General features: G+C 39.4%; 1 long non-coding RNA gene and 1 pseudogene across 1 annotated transcript; one reads left to right on the forward strand and one right to left on the reverse strand.

Moving 5' to 3' along the window:
- Nucleotides 1-1,194: 1,194 nt before the first annotated feature.
- On the forward strand, nucleotides 1,195-7,928 carry LOC110727434 (annotated as a pseudogene).
- Nucleotides 7,929-19,676: 11,748 nt separating this feature from the next.
- On the reverse strand, nucleotides 19,677-22,396 carry LOC110727476. Its single transcript, XR_002512549.1, has 3 exons — nucleotides 22,201-22,396; nucleotides 20,153-22,095; nucleotides 19,677-20,058 (listed from the first exon to the last, which is right to left on the reverse strand). It is a non-coding gene; the product is annotated as an uncharacterized LOC110727476 (long non-coding RNA).
- Nucleotides 22,397-26,011: the final 3,615 nt, after the last annotated feature.

Genomic DNA, 26,011 nt, shown 5'->3' on the forward strand with positions numbered 1-26,011 from the left:
TTTCCTAACTATTTACTTCGTATAATAAAATTCAATATATTCATAGGGTAGAAAAACGATCTTACATAATTTTTTGGTCGACTAAGATAGTTATGAGAAAGTACCAGTAGCAAAAAAGTAGTTATGGAAAAGATTATACACTTGAGAAGGAAATAAGAATATATTTAGGCGTAGTATATATGATTAAAATAGTTTAGCATTTCCTTATATGACAATTTTATTTCATTCTATAATGATAAGCGTAAAATATTTTATTAGTAATACTACTTTGATACATGGTAAGTTAAGTATATCATATTGAAAAAAAACCTTTTACAAGATTTTTTTTTTTAATTGATTTTGCTCCAAAGGTATTGAAATTCACAAGTTGCATGCTGTAGAACTATACTGATTGCATACAATTTTAATGTTTTAGTTTTGTTTTTGATGTCATACGCAAACAACTTCATATCAATATAAAGTACGTCACATAAACTCTACATTATATTAGTTGACATTTCAAATGATCAGGTCACTCCTACATTATATTTAGCTACTTTACAATAGCTAGCATGTATAAACTACCACATTTTACTTCTGCTATCCTTTAAACTCTTTTTTTTTTTTTTTATTGATTTTTGTGGGTTAAGGGATTAGATAGATAGAATAAAGCACAGCTATACAAAACAAGAAAATAATAAAGCACAACTACATCATAATATACCTGCATATACATTAGAATTTTTTAATTAGAAGTAGCATTCACACAATTACTTGATTTATAATTAATTGATCTTGAAAATGGTGAAACTCATTACAATCTATCCAGGAATTTTACATAAGATAGAATCAATATATTGTCAGTTGTTAATACGTAATACGTTACAGTGGTACATTACAATAGGTAATTTCATTATGCAGTAAGATCTCATAAGTTGAAGTCATTTTGTAATTTTCATCATTGTCATAGATACGATTTTTGTGAAAAAAAAAAAAAAAAAAAAGACACCATTCAAATAACTTTTTGGTTCTTAGTATTTTAATGTACTCTGTTTGCCGTATTAAATTTGGATGAATTTTTTAAATCAAGTGCACTTTGTTCCCAACCAATTTCGGAGAATCCATACTTCCACTCTATGTGATGCGGCTCAACTTAGAAGAAAAAGTACCACTTTGATGCCCGGAAAAAAAGTAATTCTAATTGGAAGAATCATAATGTCAAGAGACAACAACGTTCCAAACTTGGTAACAATATCAGGAGGTACTACTAATCTTTGTATTGTTATTGGTATTGATTAAAATGTACGAAGTATATTCTATTCAAATACAGGTGAGGGTAGCTCTGCTTTGCCCTTGGAGGAAAATTCTACTATTAATGATGACACTGCAGTTAACCAAGGTATTATATAACAAAATGTAATAATTATTATTATAATTGAATAACGTTTTAAGTAATGCAACAACCTCCTATATAAGTCAGAGTAGCTCTGTTATTCCCTTAGAAGAAAATCCCAATATCAATGACGACACTGCAGATAGCCAAAGTATGATATAACAATGATTATCATTATCATTGAATAAAGTTTTAAGTAATTCAACAACCTCATATTTTGATATTTATGAATTTTTGTGCTTAGGTGAAAATGATATCTCAGCTAACTCATTCAAAGGTAGTGCTTCTCCTTACAGTTTATTTTCCTAACATGTATTAATAATCAACTAACGTGGTTGTATCATAAAATATAGGAGATCCAATATATACTTGTAGATTTTGTGGTGCGATGTTGTGGTATGAGGAAAGACTAGAGAAGAAGCGGAATTCAAAAAATCCAAAGTTTTCTTTATGTTGTATGCAAGGGAAAGTGCAACTACCTTTGCTAAAGGAACCACCACCGCCACTTAATAGATTTTTGAAGAATAATGATGCTAAAAGTAAGCATTTTCAAGAGAATATAAGAGGTTACAACATGTTGCACGCATTTACGTCAATGGGAGGAAAGATTGACACAACAATTAACCAAGGTCGAGGACCTTATGTTTTCAGATTACAAGGTCAAAACTACAATAGAATAGGAAGTTTGTTACCAAATTCTGGATCGTCTCCAAAATTTGCCCAGCTTTACATATATGACACAGAAAATGAGGTTGCATATAGAAAGCGTGCCATGAGATATTGTTATAAGTTTCTTTCATTTTTTTTTCATAAACTATTAAATTTAATCAACTGATTTCATCACTTATTAAAGACTAACATTTTTTTTATGGCCACTCAAGAAATTCTGATGAATTCGAAGATGCAATTATTGATGGTCTCAAAACAATGCTTGATCTACACAACCCTATTCCTAAAGCTTTTAGAATGGCAAGAGATCGATTTAATTCTAACGATTCTCAAAATGTCAAACTAAAACTTATCGGCAAACGGAAGACTTGATGGGAGGACATACAACCTCCCAAGTGAATCTGAAATGACAACTCTCATTGTGGGAGATATTGGATGTTCTGCAGATAGGGATATTATTGTTGAAAGACAATCAGGAATGCTACAACGAATTAATGAGCTTCATCCTTCTTACCTTGCTATGCAATACCCGTTGTTATTTCCATATGGTGAGGATGGATATAGAGTTGATATTCCGTTGAGGGACACCGATGGAAATTCTATGAGGAAACGACAAACGATTAAGTATTACAGAGTATTTTGCATTTAGGATTCAAGACAGGTTACATGAAGCTGCAACATTGTTGATGTCAAGAAAGTTATTTCAACAAGTTTTAGTTGATGCGTATACAATGATAGAGGCAGAACGACTAAATTACATTCGAACACATCAGAAGCAATTAAGATCAGAATTATACAAGAACCTTGCTGATTCCGTAATGAGAGGAGATACAGATCCATCCTCAATTGGAAAACGGGTAGTTTTACCTTCATCATTTACAGCAGGACTCAGGTATATGATGCAAAATTATCAAGATGCCATGGCCTTATGTAAGTGTTATGGATACCCAGATTTATTTATCACATTCACTTGTAATCCGAAATGGCCAGAAATCAATAGATTTGTCCAAAAGAGGGGACTCAAATCAGAGGATAGATCTGACATCCTATGCCGAGTTTTCAAGATGAAACTAGATCGACTAATACATGATCTCAAAGATAAAAAAATGTTTGGGAGAGTTAATGTTTGTAATTTTATAATGCTATTCTATTATGTCATTTATATGGTATTAGATTTTCGAATATTGATATTGTATCATAAACATATTTGATTATCAGCTAAATGAAATAAGTTTATTTCTTTCAGTGGTTTACACAATAGAGTTTCAAAAGCGTGGATTGCCTCATGCTCATATCCTTCTATTTTTGCATCCCGATGATAAGATTTCAACCGCAGAGGATATTGATAGAATTATATCTGTCGAAATTCCGGATCCAATAGAGAGCCCTGAATTATATGAAATTCTTGGGGATAGTATGATGCATGGTCCTTGTGGTGCGATGAACAAAAATTCTCCATGCATGAAAAAGGGGAATTGCTCGAAACATTTCCCTAAGAATTTCACTGAAAGCACAAGATTTGATGAAGAAGGGTATCCAACGTACAAAAGAAGGGACGACGGCAAATTTATTGAAAAGAACGGAGTCAAACTGGATAACAGATTTGTTGTTCCCTACAACCCAACACTCTTGCTAAAATATCGTGCTCATATCAATATTGAATGGTGCAACCAACACAGGTCGATCAAGTACTTATTTAAATACATAAATAAAGGAAATGATCGTGTTACGGCTGCACTTTCTGGAGAAAATGGTGATAATGTTGATGAAATAAAATCCTATTATGATCGCAGGTTAGTTTCCCTGATTATACTTTTTAAGTTTCTTAAAATTATATAGTTAATTTTTTTTTTTTTGGATGTACGTTGGTTAATAAAGTATTTATACACATGTTTTCAAAAAAAAATAAAAAAAAAGTATTTATACATATTTTTTAACAAACTGCAGGTATATTTCACCTTGTGAAGCAACTTGGAGAATTTTTGGATTTGACATGCATTATAGATTTCCTCCTGTTGAAAGATTGAGTTTTCATCTTCAAGATGAGCAAAATGTTGTGTTTGAAGACGATGATCCTATAGATTCAGTCATAAATAAGCCTTCAATTGAGAATTCAATGTTCTTAGCATGGATGGAGTGTAACAAGACTGACGAGGAAGCTAGACAACTCACTTATGCTGAATTCCCAAAAAGGTTCGTGTGGATCAGAGAATAAAAACTATGGAGAAAACGAAAAATTAAAGGAAGGTTTTCTATTGGGAGAATCTACCATGTTCCCCCAGGTTGTGGAGAAAGATAACACTTAAGAGTGTTACTAAATCATGTCAAAGGCCCAACATGTTATGAGGATATAAGAACGATCGATGGTGTTATGTACCCTTCATTTAAAGATGCTTGCTATGCATTAGGACTATTAGATGACGACAAAGAATACATTGATGGGATTAAAGAAGCAAGCTTCTGGGGACCTGCACACTACTTAAGCAGCCTTTTTTCTATGCTACTGTTGTCTGACAGTCTATCAAGACCGGAGTATGTTTGGGAAGCGACATGGCATTTACTATCTGATGATATTATTCACAGACAAAGGCGCATTCTACATATTTATGGTAAACATCGTTTTCTCTAAGCAATGTGCTCATTTCTTAGAATAAGTTACATATTAATTAGTAAGAAAAACCATCTTCAATTTTCTATGTGCAATCTAGATTTCAATTAGCAAGAAACATACATAAATGTGACTAAGCAGACATTAGATCCTGCAATATAGAAGTTGACTGGACAAGCACCCAAGGCATTGATTAAATCTAATAAACTCTAAATTCAGCTTAAACTCAGATCACAAGCTATTGACCAAATAAGACAGTCCACAAAGGTCTTCCTGCCTTTTTTAAAAGAAGAAAGCAAGAGTTTCACGGGAACAAACAATAAAGACATTGCACATTGGACAGAATCTTCAAATTCACTTATCTTTGCAGCATAGCAAGATAAAATAACACAACCTACATAAATCTTTCTTTCCCAAAATAAAGATGTGTTTGAAGTAAACAAGCAAAAAAGACACTATAGATTGGATCAAACCTCCTAATTCAGTTTTGGCAAATTTTAATATGATCAGATAAGAAACTCTGACAGTTTTCAGAAATTCTGTCAACCTTCAAGATATCACACACTTCACAAATTAATCCTTGAAATAGAGAATGAGATATATAGAGTAAAATGTTACTTCTTATACTTTTTAGTAAGAGGGATAGTAATAGATTCTAAAGCATAAATGTAAGGGTTACTTATTGTCCCAAAAGAGATTGCATGAAAAATGCTATCCATAAAAAAAAAATAACTAAGTTTGTATAATAGCAACTTGCAGAAATACTACTTACTTCTCCTGTTCAGCCTGCTTCTGATCTAACCATGCCCTAAACTTATCAGCTTCATTCAAAACCTGAAAACCCAGTGATGATCAACAGAAGTTAACTGCAAGAAAATGCTGCAAATCAATCCAACTAGAACATGCCAAAGGCTCCCGGATTCAAATGTTAACCTCGTCAATTTTTTCTTTTGGGATCCAGGACTTGCTGATCTCCCAGTCACGTACAATCTGCAATTACGCAAAAATTAAGCATGAAATTTTTTGACCGTGTAATAAAAACAACCTTGCTATACTGCTATAGGCACATTCTGGATAACATACCTCTGCTAACCCAGTTAAAGTACTTAAAATGCATAAAAATTCACCAAATACTCTATCTACAGTTGGTTAATCTATATTCATTTATTGGATGCATAATTTACATATTACAATAAAATGTACAGATTTACAGCTAAATGAAGATCAATTGAAGGGCTACACTCTTAGTGAAAATGAAAAAAATTTACAAGGTAATGGTGGTACGCTTCGAAAGGATCCCATGTTACCATTTCCAGATGACATGCTTATGTCAGAAGGAAGAAACAAGCTAATTCAAGATGAACTTCAATATGATAGACCAACCTTGCATATAGAGCACGAGAAACTTTTTTCAAGTCTTACCGATGAGCAAAGAAAGATATACATGAAGATTATGAATGCCGTTTCAAGAGGTCAAGGGGGTGTTTTTTTCATATATGGATTAGTGGGACTGGAAAAACTTTTATTTGGAGAACTCTATGTGCAGCTCTGCGGTCTAAAGGAGAAATTGTGCTTCCCGTTGCTTCGAGTGGAATTGCATCACTACTCCTTCCCAAAGGAAGAACAACCCATTCTAGGTTTAAGATACCTTTAAATGTGACTGAAGAGTCAACTTGTAATATTAAACCAGGAAGTGATTTGGCAGAGCTTTTAATGAAAACAAAACTTATCATTTGGGATGAAGCTCCTATGGTCAACAAATTTTGCTTTGAAGCTTTAGATAGAAGCTTAAGGGATGTTCTAAGGCCCACGGAGAAACCTTTTGGGGGCAAAGTAATCGTGTTTGGAGGAGATTTTCGACAAATTCTTCCGGTTATCACAAATGGAAGTAGACAAGACATTGTTTTTTCCACAATCAACTCATCTTATTTGTGGGATCATTGTAAGGTCTTGAAACTTACAAGGAACATGAGGCTTCAAGTGGGAAGTTCAGATTTGAGATTCGGGATATAAAGGAATTCTCAGAGTGGATATTAAAAGTTGGAGATGGTAAGTTAGGAGAGCCGCATGATGGTGAAGGAACTATAATAATCCCTGATGAGAATCTAATAAGAGAAGCATGTAATCCAGTTGAAGCTATTGTAGAAAGTACTTATCCGGCAATTTTACAGAATTTATGGGATCCAAAATATCTTCAAGAAAGAGCAATTTTAGCCCCAACTCATGATAATGTAGATATTATCAATGATTACTTGCTATCTTTATTACCAGGTGAAGAAAAGGTATATCTAAATTCTGATAGTGTATGTCAGGCGGATGCAAGCATGGGTATTGAAGACATCTATCCACCTGAGTTCCTAAATACCATTAGATGCTCTGGGGTGCCGAATCATATAATCAAGTTGAAAGTTGGTGTTCCTATCATGCTTCTTAGAAATATAGATCAGTCTTCTAGCCTATGCAATGGTACTAGATTGGTGATCACTCAGCTAGGAAACCATGTTGTTGAAGCTAAAATCATTTCAGGTAGTAATATAGGGCATAAAGTGTTCATTCCTCGAATGACATTAAGCCCATCAGATACCACCAATTTGCCAATCAAGCTTCAAAGAAGACAGTTTCCGTTGGTTATTTGTTTTGCTATGACGATAAATAAAAGTCAAGGGCAATCACTTTCACATGTTGGTTTATATCTCCCAAGACCAGTCTTTAGTCATGGACAACTCTATGTTGCAATAGACAAGCAAGAAAGGATTGAAAATTTTAATATGTGACAAGGACAATGAACTTTCTAATACAACAAACAATGTAGTATACAAAGAAGTTTTTCAGAATTTACCATGAGGTATTTGTATGCATACTATTTGCTTAATTTATTATTACACAGGATTATATTTTTCATATGTTCTTAAATTTATTCCTCTTATTTTCTTCCATGCAGTGGAAAAGTTCCTTGCTAAGTATCAAATGGTACGACAGACGAGCAACTAATTTCATGCTTTGAATATTTTTGAACTTTCTGAACCATTCAAGTGAAGTGTTGACTTGTGACTATGTTTTTTGAAGATTCTAATTCATCTTTTACTGAATTATAAGACTTTTCTTTATGAAGATGATGCATCTGAAACATATAAGTTAATTCTCTATTTTAAATAGTAGCGTGCTGCAAAAGTTTGTATTGTAGCAGAATATTAATTCACAATTTGCTTGGTGATGATTTTTTATTGCTCCTAAATATGTTAGTTATTGATTAGGGGATTTTTCCCCACCAGTCACCATCTGACAAGTGGACCAATCAAGTTCCGCCATGTGTCCGTCACATGGGCCAATAGGAGCCTGCCACGTGTCAAGCAATGATCCGTCCACCATGGACCAATTACGACACGACGCGTGTCCTTCCCATGACACCTGGGATAACCGGTCACCTAGGCCTAACTTTCGAGGGAAGCCCAATCAGCCCAAGGTTAACCTAAACCTAGATTGGCACGTTTTCCGAGGTTATAAATACCTCCCTTAATCCTCATTAAGGGAGAGAACATGCTAAAAAGCAGATTACACACATTAAACACTCTCACCTAGAGAGACCCAATCACTTTAATTTCCGCATTAATTACTCCTTAATCAAGTACTAACTTGACCGTCGGAGGCGGAGCTCCCGCCACCGGGAGTCTCCGTTGTTTTGCAGGTACAGACGTCCGGTTCCAGTCTCGGAATTGTAACTCTCCCGCAGGACATCAGAAAACCCCGAAACATTTGGCGCCGTCTGTGGGGAGAGTACTTCTGAGATGGCATCCACGTCTGTACCGACTCCTGAAGAGAGGCGTCCCCTAGACGACCCTCTAGTTCAGTCGGACCACGATACTGAGAATGAATTTGAAGTTGAAGCTCACACAGCTTCAGACGGGACCCTAAGGGCCCGACGTACCCGTCATACCGAAAGGAGGGAACGGGAACATCTTCAAACTGGAAGTGAGCCAGCAGGCGCACCGCCTGTTCGGCAGCAGCCGACTGATGGGTCTGCTCCCATCACAAGGAACGAACTCATGACCTTCATGAGGGACTTCAAGGGAGAAATTCAAGAGTTGATCAACAAGAAGCCGCCTGCTCTGGACAAGGAGCAGCCGGCTAAGAAACCCTCCACTTCACTGAAGAGGAAACCAGTTCAAGGGCGAGAGGCGACCCCTCATCCTAAATCTAGGAAGTGGGAGCCACCTGCCCTTGATTTCACAAAATACCGTTTTCCTACTCCAGGAAATAGGAAACCTGTTCGTCATATTCAGGCGGACGGGTCGAGGAAAACATACACAGGCGCTCGGCTACTGCTAGAGCAGAAGAAGAGTGACCGATTGTCAGAGTCGGCCTCTACTTCAAACTTCCAAGACAGTCTGCGAAATACCTCAATAAGGCATACTCAGTCGTATCATGAGAGTCAGTCAGGCGGCACCTCCCGTCAGTCCGGCTTTCATAGCGACCAGGCGGTACCAAACTTACCGTTTGTACCGCAACAACAGTATTTTTTACAGCCACCTCCGTTTGGTGGACATGCAGCAAAAAATGTCCAACCTATGGACTGGCAGCTACGGTTGCTTAGACTTGGTGAACAGCCGTCGGCCTTCTCCAAGGAAATTACTGAAGCCGCTCAGCCGGCCAAAGTGAAAAATGTATTAGTAGGCGCCTATGACGACACTACTAACCCAGAAGACCATCTGATGGCATTCACCAACCTGATGTACCTTCAAGGGTTGGATGATCCCACTTGGTGCAAGTGTTTCCCAGCGACTCTCAAAGGAATCGCACAACAATGGTTCGGCAACCTGCCGACTGGTTGTGTAAATAACTTCAAGACGCTTGCTTACTTATTCACCTCCAACTTCGCCATGAACATCCCTGCGAAGAAGACGACCCTTGATTTAGGAACAATTCAGCAGGGCGAGAAGGAGGGGCTTCGTTCTTACATCAGGCGGTTTAACCTGATGAGAATACAGATTCAAGGGTTACCGGATGAAGTAGCCTATACTAACTTTTTCAGAGGTCTCAAAGACGGGTCGACCTTCAAATTTGATTTGGTCCGAAAGAGGGTGGCGACTCTTCAAGAGGCCTTGATTGAAGCGGAAGCCTATATACAGGCGACTGATCTTTGTGGTACGGTAAAACAGTCAGACAAAAGAGAAGGACGACAGAAGCAGTCGTCAAACAAAGACGACAAGAGAAAAGAGGTCTGGGCGGCTGATTCCTCTAAACAGCCGGCCCAGAAAAAAAAAAAAGAATTCATACCATACTCCCCAAAGTATGCGTTTAACAAGGATAGCCAGTTTATCCTAAAGGAAATCAAGGGACGGATCTCAATTGAGAAGCCGGTCCCCATGAAGGGTTTTGCAAACAGTCGGAACCAAGAAAAATTCTGTGATTATCATGAAGATGTTGGTCATCACACCAATGAATGCATCAGTCTCATGCGGTATCTGGACCGCCTGGCTGAGCAAGGTGATCTTGACACTTATGTCAAGAAATCTACGGGGAACACTTCCTCAAAAAAGCAGTCGGCCAAAAAGAATCAAAAAGCCGACAGCTCCGATACAGATGATGCAGTCGTCTACACCATTGCAGGCGGCTTCTCAGGAGGCGGTCCCACTATTAGGGGCAACAAAGACAATATCAGACGATTAGATGTAAATTCCGTTCACCAAGAACGGCCCTCCAAATATTCATTTCCTGAGATTGTCATCACTGAAGAAGATCTAGGAGGTGTAAGAGGGCCGCATGACGACCCTATCGTTATTGAATGTAAAGTGGCCAACCAGAGAGTTGGCCGAATCCTCATAGATACCGGAAGCTCCTCAGATCTCATCAGTAGCAAATGTCTGTCGAAACTAAAATATCAGACTGATTGCATACATCCGGCATCCCACCCTTTAGTAGGGTTTGGAGGAGGAGTCGTCCACCCAATGGGACGAATGGATTTACCCATCCGCCTGGGCGAAAAAGGAGAAGGACGACACATGGTAGTCTGGTTCCTGGTAGTAGAAGAACTCTCGGCCTACAACATGATTCTGGGACGACCAACCCTGAATAATTCCAAGGCTGTTATAATCCCATCTCTTATGTTGCTCAAGTTTGAGAGGGATAATGGAACAGTCGGGTCCCTAAGGGGAGATCAGAGGATGGCCCGAGAGTGCTATCTCTCGGATGTCAAGCCCACTGTTATGGCCACTGGGTCGAGTGGTGGAAAAATAGACCTTGACAATGTCAAGGAGAGTGCGCCTGTTCAAGAAGCAGGCGGCAAGAAGAGAAAGGCATCCCAGGCAGGGGCCGCAAGAAAAGAGAAAATAGCAATCATTGGCAGAGGAGCGGTCGGATGAATTCCGCCCTCAGCCGGCTGGTGAGCATACGGACCTGATCTTAGACAACTCGCGTCCTGACCGAATAGTCAAAGTTGGGACGGCTGCTCTGAGAGTCCTGGGTGACCAAGGAATTGCACACTACTTTGCATCTGTCGGCCGTCCACAAGCAAACGGCCAGGTAGAAGCCTTTAATAAAATCATCTCAGACGGTCTGGGCCATTAGGACGACTGAAAAAGGGGCGACTGGAGAAACTCCATTCCTCCTAACTTATGGTGCGAAAGCTGTTCTTCCAATAGAACACTACGAGCCGACTCTTCGAGTAATGCTATATGACGAAGAGGCAAATTGGGAAGCCATGCGCCTGGCATTAGACTCACTTCCTGAAAGGAGGGGCAATGCTGTCTTGCGCCATGAAATTTACCGCCTGAGAATGACTAGATCATACAACAAAAAAGTACACAGGCGTCCACTCAAAGTGGGGGACTTTGTACTTAGAAAAATGGAAGCAGTTGGTAGGGCTAATGAGAGTGGCAAACTAACTCCCAACTGGGAAGGATCCTACCGAATCTGTGAAGAGGTCAGAGACGGTACCTACCGTCTAGGAACACCAGACGGACAACCGTTGCCTCGAACTTGGAATGTAGATAATCTCAAGAAATATTTCTTTTGAATGATGTAAATAGTCAAGGGCTACTTAATAAAAGTTTGCATTCTTAATATTCAATTTTGTACTAAGAGGGGCACGCCTACTAACAAACAGTCGGCTACTCTCCATGTTTAATTTTTATTCTTACTTCAGAGGGGCATGCCGCCTGTACCTTTACAGTCGGCTACTCTCCATTGAGTATTTTACTCTATCTTCAGAGGGGCATGCCGTCTGTACCTTTACAGTCGGCTACTCTCCATTGAGTATTTTAATCTATCTTCAGAGGGGCATGCCGCCTGTACCTTTACAGTCGGCTACTCTCCATTGAGTATTTTACTTTATCTTCAGAGGGGCATGTCGTCTGTACCTTTACAGTCGGCTACTCTCCATTGAGTATTTTGCTCTTATCTTCAGAGGGGCATGCCGGCTGTACCTTTACAGTCGGCAACTCTCCATTGAGTATTTTACTCTATCTTCAGAGGGGCATGCCGCCTGTACCTTTACATTCGGCTACTCTCCATTGAATATTTTACTCTCACCGTAGGGGCACGCCGTCTGGACATATAGTCGGCTACTCTCCATAGAAGAGGGCCGACTGGTTCCAAACACACAGCCACCCCCCTTATACTTAACTAAAAATGATCAGGGCCTGGCCGACCCTGTGCCTAAACAGGCGGCTACCCTCCTTTTACTTAGCACCTACGTTCACCAAGAACTAACCAAGGCCACAGGCCGAATGATCAGACCAGGCGCCAAGCCAACTGATCCAATCTTCAAAACTAATACGACCTGTCCCAACATCATAGCAGGCGTCCGGCGGCATCCCTCCGGATGAAATTCGTCGCAGAGAGCAGCTCCCTTTTGGGTGGAACATTGCTCTATAAACTAATTACACGGCACCTATACGACTGTCCCCAAGGGCAACCACGTAGCCGTTTTTGAGACAAGGATAACTCTATCACTAACCAAACCAGTGGTAGCAGTTGGCATCTGAGTCAGATGACCTCCTGTATTACTTGGGATAAATGCAGGGGGTACCTCTTGAGTTAATAGCCAACAAACATTGGCGAATCAAAAGGATCAGCCGGCCTCCGCCGCCTGATACCTTTACTACTCAAGCAGGAGTGACGGCGACTGAGTAACTCCAAAGTTAACTCATAGTCACTCTCTCAAACTTAGTATGGATCCTAAAAGGTATGAGTCGTCCGCCTGTTTTTAGCAAACAGGGGCTCTCAACCACTACTCCTGCTAGGTTAACAACCTATGAGTTAAAAGCCAACAAACATTGGCGAATAAAGGGGAACAACCGGTACCAACCGCTTGATACCTCTACTACTCAGTTACTTGGCGACTAGGTAACAATCATGTTTACTTGGTCAAACCACTTTCCTACTTGGTTAATTTTACAAATGACAGGACCGCCTGCCTAAAGGGGATCCAGTCTTTAAAATGGTTCGAATACCGATTGGATAAATGGCCGACTGATCGTCTAGCCTGGAAACAGACAACCAGTCGTCCAGGGGCATAGGCGGCGTGACTAACTATCTGTACCTGTCTGCAACTATCGGCCATGTAAAACAGTCGGTATAGTGTACAATTGGATATCAGAATATTCAATACTTAAACAAATTTGAAGCAAAACAAAAAAAATTCATTAAAAAGAAGCCGGTCATCAAAGACCGGCAAAAAATTCAGAGCCCTGGCCCCCTGGCCGGGTAAATACAAAACAAACGGCACGCAGGCCGTGGAAAGAAGACATAAAGCTTAAGAAGGGGGCAGATCTTCAATATTAGCAGCTGCCGCCTGGTCAGCACTCTTCTTGCTGCATCCTTCTTTGATGCATTACCCCTAAGCGGCACAAGCGCCACTACCGGCTGCTCCTCCTCCTCCAACGCCTCTTCCTCAACAGCCGCCAGGATCTCCTGATTATATCTATCAGAACACTGGCGGTACGTTTTTTCCCATGAGGCAAAGTCGGCATTGGGGAAGAGGCGGCCCCAAGTCATGCGCTGGATTTGAGCAGAGTCTTCCATCATCTCCCGGACCAGCTCTTTCTTTTCTTGCTCGGCCTTTTCCGTGAGCTCCTGAGTAAGACTCTTCTCCTGGGTCACCAGGCGTACCTTTACGCTCGCCAAGGATTTCTCCAAGGTTTCGTATGAGGACATCTTTTGGTGAAGAGGTCTCAGCTCGGCCTTGAGGTTGTTGATGGTCGCCTCCAACTTGCTATTCCTCTTCTGGGCCGCCTCTAACTGAGCCCGGATAGCGGCGGTAGCCTGCGCCTGATAATAAAGAATATCAATGGTCAGAACTTCATTTTGGGCAATTTGAAACATTGCCTTATCACAGTCAGAGGCGGCCATAGCTTTTGCAGCCTTTACCTCTTTGTTCTTCCGGTCAAGCGGCTTGCGAAGGTCGTTCACTCGGAGCAGGGCCTAAGTAAAAAGGGGAACAGGCGTCAGTTTCCAAACAAAAAGAAAACAGGCGTCCTGGAATTCAAATACTCAAAAATATGCTAAGTATACCTCAGCAAGGACCCCTGCAATCCCGTCTAGGTCAAGGGTGCCGACACCCCTGACCGCCTCCCTTTCAGCTGGAGGAACGGCCTTGATCATAGACTTGGCCACCTCAACCAAGTCAGGCTCCTGAGGGCCGGCTGCATCAAGCATAAACAAACGGATTAGACCTAGTAAAGAAGGGAGCAAGTCTAAAATTTACAAGGATAATTTCATACTTCTAGGTGGCTCAGCTGGAGTTTTAGAAGAAGTGGCTGGCTGTTTCTCAGCCGCCGCATGTTTCCTGGTAGAACCAGGAGAGCTCGCAACAGTCGTCCTCCGGGCCTTGGGGTCCGGCTGTTGGGAAGAAGAAGCTCTTGGAGCGCCCGTCTAAAAAATAAGAAAAGAGTCAGTATATACATAAACACAACTCCAAAAAGAGGGTGAAAGGTTCGAAGCCCACCAAGGGTGCCCCCTTGTTGGGGGAGTCGGTTGAAGACTGTTGCATGATGGAGGCCCGCAACATGGCCGCCGCAATCTTGGAGGCGGTAATTTTGCTCATGGCGTCCGCTGCAAAAACAAATAGCAAAGTTAATAAAAGTCATAACAAGAAATGCACGGAAAAGCAGAGTATTCGACAGGCCGGCTACCTCTTGAGCACCGACTGCTGAGGCCACAGGCGGCCAAAAAGTACTCGTCGTAGAGCCATTTGAAGCTCGGGACGCAGTGCAGGGGTACTTGCTCTCGTACCCCTGAAGTAGAGTTCACCTTCGACTCTACTTTGAAGAGTCCTTTATGTAGGATCTCTTTCTTAGCCTTGGGGGGAACAGGCGGCATGCTGCGGCCGCCTGCAAGAAGGGGCAGATTCCTGTTCCACCTGTTGAAGCGCTTGTTCAGCTCTGTGTCTGAACTCTCAATGATGAGGAAGGTGCTCCGCCAGTCCTTCCATTTGTTTGCTTTACCTCTCGTCATGAGGTAGCCCCTGTGGCTCGTCAATTGATACCAGCCGGTACCGCCTGCCTTAGGGGTCCGGCTGAGGTAGTTCATGTGGGCGAAAGCCTCGAAGCTCGGCTCCACCCCGTGCAGTTCGCACCTGGCCACATAGCCGAGTACGTTGACCCAGGAGTTCGGGGCTAACTGCCATAACCCCAACTCATACCCATCCAAAATCCGCTGAACAGCCGGATGTAGTGGGAAGCGCAGTCCAGCCTTGATGGCCGCCTCGTAGCAGCCAAAGCAGGCGCCATCATAACTGGTACCAGCCGGCCAGACGACTGTGTCTTTTGGATCCGGCACGAACACAAAAAACCGGGGCCCATTGTGTGGTTTGCAATAAAGCTCTCCACTTTCTCTTGCATGGCTGTGATTCGGCCCCGAGGTACCGTGCAGTAGTAGGGGGTATTTTGCTCTCGGTGAGAGGCGGATGGCTCCGCCCAATCGTCCCCCTTCTCAACTGCGTGAGAAAGCCTCGCCTCTTGTAGGCGACTGTTTTTCTCTTCTGTGTCCAGAGAAGCATGGCCAGAAGAGCTAGACTCGGAATCGTCCTCTGACGAGTCCGAAGAGGACGACTCCTCCCCTCTCCCGGAGGGGCCCGCCTCCTCTCCTTTAAAAGGAGCAGGAGAGAATGAAGAATTGTCAACTGTAAAATGGGAAGGGGTCACTTTGACTCCTCCCTCAGAACTGCCGGCTTTCAAGCCGCTTTGTTTCACTTCCACATCTGGCGCCTGGTCAGATGTTTCACTAATCGGCACCCTGTGGGAGGAGCCGTCTGAGTTTGAGATCCTGGCAGTCTTTTATGTTCTGGCCATCATGCTCTGCATAGAAACAGATACAGTCGGACTTTGTATAAAGGGCAAAGATGGGTCCGGAAAAGGGCAGGCGACACTCCTAGTCCTAGATTCAGCCGTCCCCGGTGACCGGCTGATCACTAACCTAGGTCGTGTCGTGTGCTTCCGTGGTGCCATTTCAAAAAAAAAAAGAATAGAATAAAAAGAAAATTAAGAGTAAGAGAACTGACGGTTACCTGAACGAGTGACGATTGATGAAGTTCTGAAAATCCTTTGCAGTCGGCTAGTCAGAGCAGGCGGTAGGCAGAAACGGACCAAAATGTCAGAGCAAGTTCAGGGGTCCGAATGTTCTCTCACAAAGTTTTCAAGTGTGAAAATGACCGAAGTCAACACTCCTTTATATAGGCGAAGTGAGAAGGCGAAGGGTCACTTCCAGAATTCAAAATTTTGGCGGGAGAATCTCTCGGCCTCTCGCCGAGTGACACCTGTAGCAGGCCGTCGCCTGTTACAGGGCGATACCTGTCACAAGGTAACACGTGACCAGTCACGTGCCACCTGTGAGAGGCAAATGATTAGGGGATTTTTCCCCACCAGTCACCATCTGACAAGTAGACCAATCAGGTTCCGCCATGTGTCCGTCACATGGGCCAATAGGAGCCTGCCACGTGTCAAGCAATGATCCGTCCACCATGGACCAATTACGACACGACGCGTGTCCTTCCCATGACACCTGGGATAACCGGTCACCTAGGCCCAACTTCCGAGGGAAGCCCAATCAGCCCAAGGTTAACCTAAACCTAGATTGGCACGTTTCCCGAGGTTATAAATACCTCCCTTAATCCTCATTAAGGGAGAGAACATGCTAAAAAGCAGATTACACACATTAAACACTCTCACCTAGAGAGACCCAATCACTTTAATTTCCGCATTAATTACTCCTTAATCAAGTACTAACTTGACCGTCGGAGGCGGAGCTCCCACCACCAGGAGTCTCCGTTGTTTTGCAGGTACAGGCGTCCGGTTCCAGTCTCGGAATTGTAACTCTCCCGCAGGACATCAGAAAACCCCGAAACAAGTATAATTTTATCTTTCTCTTTGTTAATCTGATTTATTGCAAAACACAACAGTTGTTTATCTGAGTCCAGGAATTGTACTCTGTGCCCAACTTTTTTTCCCCTTGAAACTGTGTTTTTATCAATAGATTAGAAAAAACCCCTACTTTTTTTCAGGAAAACAAAACCCCCTACTTAGTAGCCTCTAATCCTACAAATTTATCCTTTAATTTACTTTTCCAAACTTAATGCCCAATTACCCAAATATTCCAAAATTAGCTACCAGACCCACTATTACATCAAAATCCAAGAAAACAAAAACAAAAACAAAATTAGGCAACCTTTAGATCATTATAAACTTGAATTGTCACATTTAATGACAAAATAATCCCAACAAACAAGATAAAATCAAAAAAAAGAGGGAAGAACAGAGAAGTAAACAATTCAAACCTTGATCAGAATAGAGGAGACGAAATCGCCGGGAGAAGATGAAACCACCGGAGCCGGCGAAGACGCGGCGGGCAGAAACCTAAAGAGGGCGGTCCGGGAGGCGGGATTGACGGCGAGGAAGAGAGAGAGTGGAGTGGAAGTGGGTGCGCTTTGAGGAGAGCGAAAATTGAGGTTCGAAAGTTGAGAAGAGTGTTGATGAGGAAGCTGAAACTGTAGCAGAAGTAGAAGCAGAAGCAGCCATGGCTAAAAAGAAGTGGAGTAGCAGATGATGATGATGGTTGGTTGTTATGGAGGAGAGAAAATTTTGGTGAATAAAGTGCCAACAAAATTTTGTTATGTACATAAATTAGCTAAGAAAATTTATGTACCACATATCTAAAATATGACATTAAGGTAAAAATAAAATAGCTTACGATTTTGTTATGCACTATACAAGTTGTATTACAAACTTTTTACAAAATTCAGGTGTAATAAATATTGTACATTCATTGTAAAGCCCAAAAATGATCAACAGTACAGTTATCCCAAAATAAATAAAAGTCAACATATTATGAACAATCAATTCATATCATCATAAAATTATAAAATCAATAAATATTAAAGGATTTTACTGTACTATTATACATTAATCTAATTATAGTTTAAATATTGTGAGATTTAATAATCGAATATTTATAAATCGTGCAATTGCACGGGTTCATTTAGTATATTAATATAATTATCTAAAGGGTAATAAGTGTCTAATAATAATTAGCCGTCTTTGCGCTTTTCTCAAAAAAAAAATTAAAAATTAAAAAAAAATAATAATAATAATACGGGCCGACAACGGATGAAAGATCATAGAAGGATTGGGCCCAGAGGAAATACACGCAAACCAGAGGGCCAGTTTTCATTTTGCCCAAGATAATGCATGTGGTTCTAAATTTCTAATGATAATGCAAATGGTGGCGTTAATGCAAATCTTAGCTTCAAAAAATGTAATTCCTATGATTTAATACTTGTAGTATACCTGCTTGACACGCTATTTGAGGAAATAATTTTAGAAGTTGTGCGGAGAATTTGATAGAAAAAATTCAAACCACAATAACATAATATTTTCCTCTTATCGAAGGTAAAGTTAAGTTAACTAATTTGTTAGGGAAAAAAAAAAATTATGCACATGAATGTGAAAAATTAAGCATGCCCACTTACCACCTTTAGCCTTTCCCTCCTTTGGCCTAAAGACGAGTCGATGCTCAGTTTGGATGCTGATGATTTTCAGATTGCTAGTCTTCTCTATTCCTTATGCTCTGTTCTCATCTTCTCAAATTGACAGTCATGGCGCTCATTAACGGTTTCAGGTATTAAGGTATTTACTCAGCCATCAGACTTTACCAGATGCTGATGACAAATCAAAATGCTTGTTTTCACAGTTATAGTCCTTTAGAGTGTGCCCCCGACCTTAAGGATGTGGGAATGAAGTCACTGTCCCACACTCCTTAAAAATTGTTCGAATTGGCTCGAATTAAAGCAACACCACACGTCTGCAGAGGTTCTCATTAAGTACAAAATTTAGAGCTGCTTGAGTGCTTGTAGAATGTTTATCCGGGAATACAAGAGGTATCATTGTATTAGATTGATGTGCATAAGAAATACGATGCCTCCCTTTGCAGATTTTACTACGCTTGTGGTTAAGACAGAGAACTATACACCACATGTGGTGTACGGTGCATCCTGGCCTCCTAGCAGTACACAGAGCATAAGAAACAACCTTTGCATAATATTATTGCACCTCGTGACTTTGCATGATTTATTTGCAACCAACAGCATAAGACATCAATTGAGAAACTCTGCATAAGTGCATTGATCATACCAGCTGATCAAAACTTTACATGTACGTACATTCACAAACCTTAATTTTGCATTTAGGAACAGAACATTCATCATTCAAGCGACGAGGATGGATTACATTTACTCGAGTAATGAGCCAAAGGGTTATAGTGATGTGGTAGATTTAGAAGATGCAATGTCAAGGATTATAGTGATGTGGTAGATTTAGAAGATGCAATGTCAAGGATTATAGTGATGTGGTAGATTTATATCTTACAATATACTCTAAGCTCTATTTAAGTTACAAAATTCATCCTTTACCCCTATAAAAGAGGCTTAAGCACGTTACTGGTACACAGGCCTAAGCAAGAGTTGGTAACATACAACGGAATCAGGATTAATTACTGTCCAACAAACACATCCAAATCTTGCATTTATAGTTCAGAATAAACCATAGCAACAGTGCCATTCATATTTAAGAGAGAGCATGGTATAACAGGGTATATTTATCAGGATCAACAAACTCAAGCCAAATGGAAATAAAAACATCTGAATTGTTAAAGGAAAAACCAAGAGTCTACAAAATGCTTAACCCACAACAATGAGGGAAAAGGTCTACGCAGATGGTCGACTGAATGAAACATAAATAGTCCAAACCACATACTAGATCTACTAGTTCAACAAAGATACACCAGTACACAAGACGAACTGCCAAAACAGCAAGAGCACAACAGGCGGTTCCACAAAGTGATCTACATAGAAGCATACTAACAGAGCAGATGCACCAGTCAAAAGCAGAACTCCAAATACTTCACTGACTGATCCATTCAACTGCACAAAAAAAGAGAGAAAGCAATCAATCCCACGTCTTAAAAAGATTAAATTACATAACCAAAAAAGGATTTGATTAAACCGTTTATCTTACCTTTAACAAAGCTTCAGATTGCCACGAGCCAGATGAAGAAAGGAAGGAAGCATCTCCTGTTAAGAAAGACTAAAAAGCCAGATATTGAGGAAGGAATTGCAACAGAGGCAACATAAAGAAGCTCTGCAGAAGAGAGAACACGACTACAAGCTATTTCTTAGTGCTGTGCCATCTTTACCTCTCAAAAAAACAGTAAAAAAGGCCAGCACGTATGATCTGACACTACTGTTAACTAGAGTCAGAAGCTAACTAGAAGCAGAAAAGAAAAGGAGCAAGATAGTGAAGAACTATTTTTAGAATAGCAAAGAAAATATTGGAATGAAAAGTAAAGGTAAGAGGCTAAAGAGTTAAGATAACTAATAAGCCTAGAATTATAAGATGAAGAAGAAGAGACGATCTTTGATTGAATAAGGATTAAAAAAAAAAAAGTATAAGAAGAAAGTCGAGATCAAAGGAGTCAGTATGTTCAGGAGTCTAATTCTCTACAGTATACACAGAAATGTTAGATTTCAAAACTACAGCTAAGAGTAATGATCAGAGAAACTTGAGGTACATTAGATGAGGGAACTAATCTATACTTGGAACGACCAAGATAACCAAGCTGAAAAGATTGTCCTTCACAAGTCCAATGGACAAATGGGTTACTAATTCACCCACGTCATATTGACATGGAATAAATTGTCACGTCTTTTGTTCTTCTTCTGCCTCTGAAAGTTTCAGAGAGATTTAATCATCCACCAATGCGACACTCCCTCCACAACATACTTCTTTCTACAAACAAACACCAAAAGTACACAAACCACCACTAAACAGTAAGGAACCCCAGAGCCTGTTGACTACCAGCTGCAACTGTGATCTTGTGCCTTGTCTACCATAGCTACTAAACTTGAAACTAGCCTACTGAAAGGCAATTTATTTCCCTGTATATACACATCTACGATACTACTAGTACTTAACACCCCAGCCTCCACTTAATCATCAGCAATATCAAGGTTGAGGATTCGACGAAGAGTCTTAGTAGCAGAGTCATCATCACGGAGGAAACTGAAGGGCGAGTGAGCAGATTCTCTACTCGGGGAAGCCGGGGCTGACTTAGGCATTGGTGGCAAGTTCAGATCAGACTCCAAGGCAGGCAACTCAAGTGACACAGTCCTCTTAGGTTTCATAGAGAACTTGGGCATGGGCAGAGAACTCGGAGGAGGTGAGTTCGAATAAGCAGGTCCTGCCCATAGCTCCGAAAAGGACAGACTTTCCCTTGATGGTGTCCCCTTCTTACCATCCCCCTTCAACTTTATAGGGATTGGGCTACTCCTCACCATTCTTTTCGAGGTCTTACCATCCTCACTCATCGGTTTGCCACCAGTCTTAGCACATGGGGTTTGAACTTTAGGGGACACGAAACCCCGGTTCATCACCGGAGAACCGTAACCCTTAAAAGGGCTGGGAAGTAAGCCCATCCCAGATTCAAATGCCCTACAATTGATATCCCTAAACCCTCCAGAAGGTGATGAGCCAAACCCACCCTTTACCCTACCACTGTAGTATTGATTCCTGTGCTGTGCTACAACTACAAGGGTTTCCATTTCAAACAGCAGACAAAATACACACAAATTTCACCAAATCACTGACAATTAACCTCCTCTTTCTGAAGCTAAATTTATCAAAAACTGACTATAATCTCTTTCAAATAAAACCTCTTTCTTCCTCTTTACCAAACTAATTTCAGATCTAACCAAAATATAGCCAATTTCTATAGCATCAAATCATCAAACTCACACTTTCAAGACCACTAAAACAAACCTCAGATCTCCACCAAAATCACAACAAGAACAAATTACTGGTATAACTCAGCCAAAATCGACAAATTAACCCAGTTTTTTAAGCCCTTTTTCCTGATCAGATCCAGCAATCAACCAACCAACTAAATGAAAGGTTTCGAAAATCTGCGAAAACACAGAACAAAGATCAGAAAATACTCAAATCAAAACAGATTAACACACAAAAAACCTCAAATCAAAGCCAAAAACACAAAGAAAAATCGCACTTACCAGATCTGGGAGTGAGAAGGAAGAGAGAGAGACCCTTTGGGGCTGGAAGAAATGGAGATGGGTTTAAGAAATGGGTGGGTGATGTTAGTTTTAAATACAAGTAGAAGTGAGTGAAAGAGAGGAGACAGAATGAAAGAGAGAGAAAGAAGAGAGAGAAAGTGAGAGAGTGAAAGGGGAAGTTAAGGAGGAAGATGGGAAGGAAATATGGCTAGTATAGGAACTGTGGTGAGTCTTTGGGTCAACAGCGGTGTGTGGATTACTGCATTGGTTTGTAACGATTAAACTAATGTGTTGATTCGCGGTAGGTTTCGACCCATTAAGACACTTTTTTTAACCTAAAAAAAATCATTTCGTAAAACTAGTGATTAAAATTTAACAAAGTAAAATTAAGAATGAAACAAACTTGGAATACAAAGAGTTATATAAAAAGGCAAATACTCAATATTATACGAAGTACTTATTAACTAATAGAGTACATAATTCTCTAATAATTTTATTGTTAAAAAAACAAATATCATACGAAATACTTATTAACGTAAGTATATAATAATTGAAAAGTGTTCAATTTGATACAATGGCTTGAATAAGGTCTAACTTAAATCAAATTGAGTATATAATTCACAAAAGTGTTGAATTTTCTCAAATCTTTTTTATTAATGAAATCATATGATGCTATGCATGGCCACATTTTAAAGGATTTCGATCAAATAATCACAAATCATAGACTTTATTGGATTCTTTACTTTAATATAATATGATTTCTATATGTTATTTCACTTACTAATGGTTATAGGGTTAGTATATGCATTAAAGTATCACTTCATCGCATACTTGTATTTTCACTACAATCACATACGAATATGAATATAAACGTGGATACGTAGAGCAAGATTTCGAGGTTTTCCTACGTTCATCAGTTCATGCATGCATAGTGGCTTACTTACTAGCTTGGCTCGTGAGTGATTATTTAATTAACTCGAGACCGTTTGTAGGAGAATAAGAAAGAGACAATGTTTTGACTTGATAATTTGTCAATGCTCTCATTGTCAGCATGTACTGATGTACAAGTAGTTAGTAGTGTACAACTCTACAACAGGCTATTAATTAAATTAAAGTTAGCGATCTTAGCACTCGTCTCGTTTTACTTGTTATAAGTCATTTTCATGTACATTTAATTTTTTTAAAAAGTATTAGTGTAGTGATTGAAACTAAAACGAATGTAGATTTATCTTACAAGAAATACGTAGTATACAAAAAGAAGAAAATTGTCAAAAATAATAATGTTGTAATTATTTTGAAATAAGTTTCAATAATTATGTTGCAATTAATTTAAGAGGACAAAGGTATTATTTTAATATTTTTATAGTTGTATACATGGAATTACCCGTAGGAGGATGGGAGGCAGAGAACAACTGGTATGAGTTTTGATTAATTGTGAGTTGATATTGTTTTTTATTTAAGAATCTAAAGTGGTCCAAGTTGGTCCAAATTCGTTTGTTTAGTTGAGCAGTTCACACATCAACACCGTCCAAATGGGGAAAGAAAGATAATTCTAAGATCAAGTCTCGGCCAAATATTTTTATTATAAAAATCTATGGTTGAATAATGGGAACAAAAAACATATATAAATTGAAAGGTTCCTTATATAAATTAAAGGTGATAAAGGTTATTTGCAAAGTGCCAAAGTGTGGAAAATTTGAATTAGTCTTACTTTCCAGTAATGGACTACTAATACATAGGAAGTCAGATCACCTTAGTAAGGAAGAGTGGAAGACTAAAAAATGTCTTATCAATTGAGCAATTGTTAAAATTGATCAGTTATATATTTGGCTTTATATAAAGTATAAAAACTGATAGATCTTTTAATAGTTTATACCAATTATTCAAGTGACAATATTGCATTTTATAACACATCAATTTGCGGAATTCTACATCTTACAATCAATTAACATCAAAACATAATGCACAATTTGCTGCCATTGTAAATTTGTAATTATTTTACACTTAAATTGCTAATTCTAAATATGTTGCATATACCAGTACTTCGTATATTATATAAGTTAATTTTAAGATTTAGACGTCAATTGAGTGCTTTTTTTTTACTTCATAACTTATTCAATTATCGTACAATAATACTCGATTTGCAAAATGAATCGAGACCATCTAACCTATTATGCCTACGATACATGCATATGAATCCAATAATAATACCCTTTGCTCATTCGGAGAATTTTAAATAAACGGAAAATTATTAAATAAATAAGCCAAGCAATGCTCATGTACCCTAATAACTACGATTATGTATTTGCACAAATAATGAAAAGGCAGCCAAGTATAGCTCCTCTGTTTAGTGGTTGGACGACAATACTAGAGAATAATGAGGGGCGGGGAACATCTTGAGTAGGAGATACTCTACATTATTAATCTAGGTAAGGCCCTCCATCAAATTAGTTTATTATTTATCCTTCTCATAAATATATTTATTTATATTGCTTCTCTTTTTGTTATAATCGCGTTACAGCTTGAACAAGTTGGGGGACAACTTTTTTGTGAATTATTCCAATAATTAAGGGTAATTTTGTAATTTGAGGAACTGAGGTCAACTTTGTATTGGTTTGACTTATCCTTAGCTCATTTGTCGTATAAAAAAATGTACTCATTGTATTGTACAAGTAATAACTAATACTCGTATGAATATACTCCGTATTGTTTTTGAACTTTTATGAAATCTTCATACCTTAATAATGTTGAACAAAACACATTCAAAAACGTAAGAACTAAGAATTACACTAACTCGTTATTATAAGACATTAAAAAGTCATTCCTAAAACAATATACGAAGTAGATCTTTATTATTGTGACTTTGTGAGATCCTCCTCTACAATACAAAATTTGTCAACTTTCTAACAACTTGTACTCTCTCAATCTCCTTTTGTTTGCACCATGAGTCTACTTTTTGTGAGAACTTTTTATGTCAAATAGTGAAAACAATAAGGGACGGAGGGAATAATATTTTGATAAGGGATATGTTTAATTACTAAATACCACAATGAAATTACTTAAGCCACGGTAATAAATGACCCCTATATCCTTATAAATTTGAATTATTACAATCTTACTCATCCAACCAATTTTCACACCACCACCCCATACCCCCTCCACCATCACAAACCATAAAACAACATACCCACTCCGCCGGAAACTGCCATCAACCGCACCACCAAATCTGCCAGAGAAGACAAATTTTAAACTAAATGTATTTTGTTAATTTTAATTTTTTTCTTAAAGAAATTTTGTTAATTTTAATTGTTATTAAAAAATATTTAACGAAAAAAACGCTAACAGTACACGATCGCCTATAATATGCAACCGTACTATATATGGTATAGTTGCATGTAATATGCAACTACACCACGATTTGGTTGCGTATTACATGTAACTATACCATAGTATACTCGCCTGAAATACACAACTATACCATGGTACAGTTGCATGTTACATGCAAGTATACCGTGGTGCAGTTGCATATTACAGATGGTTGTGTACACCAGAATTTGAAAAAAATAAAATAAAAATTAACATATACCTGACTCGACGGCGTTGAAGGTTCGTCGTCCCCACTAAGTGCCTCCGATATAAACGCGGACCGTTGTCGACTCATTTAAGTAGTCGGAAAGTATTATGTTGGTGGTCAATCGTCATGGAATCGGTGGCGGAGCTAGTGGTCAAGCTGGAGCTGTGGTGGGGGATGTTCAAGGTTTGTGGTGTTAGTGGTGGTATGGGTGGTGGAGCTTGGATGGTCAAGGTTAGT

The sequence above is a fragment of the Chenopodium quinoa genome, unplaced genomic scaffold (genome assembly GCF_001683475.1).
Source record: "Chenopodium quinoa cultivar QQ74 unplaced genomic scaffold, ASM168347v1, whole genome shotgun sequence".
NCBI lineage: Eukaryota > Viridiplantae > Streptophyta > Magnoliopsida > Caryophyllales > Amaranthaceae > Chenopodium > Chenopodium quinoa.